The sequence below is a fragment of the Aplysia californica genome, unplaced genomic scaffold (genome assembly GCF_000002075.1).
Source record: "Aplysia californica isolate F4 #8 unplaced genomic scaffold, AplCal3.0 scaffold01056, whole genome shotgun sequence".
NCBI classification, from domain to species: Eukaryota; Metazoa; Mollusca; class Gastropoda; order Aplysiida; family Aplysiidae; genus Aplysia; species Aplysia californica.
Genome location: NW_004798326.1, coordinates 11,445 through 12,469, shown reverse-complemented (window position 1 = coordinate 12,469; position 1,025 = coordinate 11,445). Strand labels below are relative to the sequence as shown.

Sequence of the window (1,025 nt, the reverse complement as noted above, 5' to 3'; positions counted from 1 at the left end):
TTCATTCTTGTTTAAATCTTATTGTTTTACAGGTATACATTTAGCAACGTCCTATATCCATTTTCTAAACTAAATATATAAGAATTATATTATATATAAATTGACGGAGAAATCTCTGTAATGTTAAGAAGAACAAAATAGCAAGATGTCTTCTAATGCTTACAAAAGAAGAGCATCACTTATGTGTATGACCCATTCCAACTGAAATGTTTTCTTTGTGGGATTAAAAAAAACAGAGCGCAGGGAAACCAGCTACAAAGAATAAAAAAGCTGAAACTCGGTGTTAATAAACAGGAGCCCCACAGAATCAGCAAGAAACATGCCACAGGATGGGTCGAAATTCCCAGCAGCGTATTCGAGATTTTCTGGGTAGAAATGGTCAACACGTAGAGCATATAATTCAGATAGCCACGACTTTCCATGAATTTGTTTGGCTATGTCAGTTTCAAATAAATGTGCTGTTTAATGCATAGATACGTGTAACATTTGATTCGAAAGAATTTTTAAAGTTTAGCGCTGTACTCATTTCATTTGATAAACTTGGTATTTTTAAAATATGTCGTTTGATTCCTTTTTAGTGATACTGATGAATTCAATGGTTCTTTGGTTGAATTTTATTTGTTTGAAGTGTTGTTGAGATCGGTGCAAAGACAGCCATGTTATTGCTCTTTAGATTGGCCCTCTGTTGTAGCAGGGTTCAATGGAATAAGGGGCTCGTCTATTTTGAGGCATAGAAAGATATCAGTATAATCCTAAAGCCTTTTAGTTTGCCCTGCTTTAGATGAACAAGGTATCCAACTATCTTGAATAGAAGTTCATATTTCCTGCCATTTGAAGGGAGTGGGGATTGTCTGTGTCATAGCTAGAGACTGAAGAGACACTGACAGCCAAAGTTTGGGGACTTCCAAAGCCTGAGTGTTCTTGAATACTCCAAATTCACATTTCTTCTGCCTTTGATCAACGTTTTTCAGTAAAAAGTCCAAACATGTATGTTTTTATTGGACATAAAGTTGTTGAGCTCCCCC

The 1,025-nt window shown here is 35.7% G+C and overlaps 1 protein-coding gene across 1 annotated transcript in view; it reads left to right on the top strand.

The window, feature by feature from the left end:
* LOC118478853 (protein jagged-1a-like) overlaps positions 1–1,025 on the top strand; it is a gene marked incomplete in the record, with an annotated part of 9,218 nt that overhangs the window by 3,127 nt on the left and 5,066 nt on the right.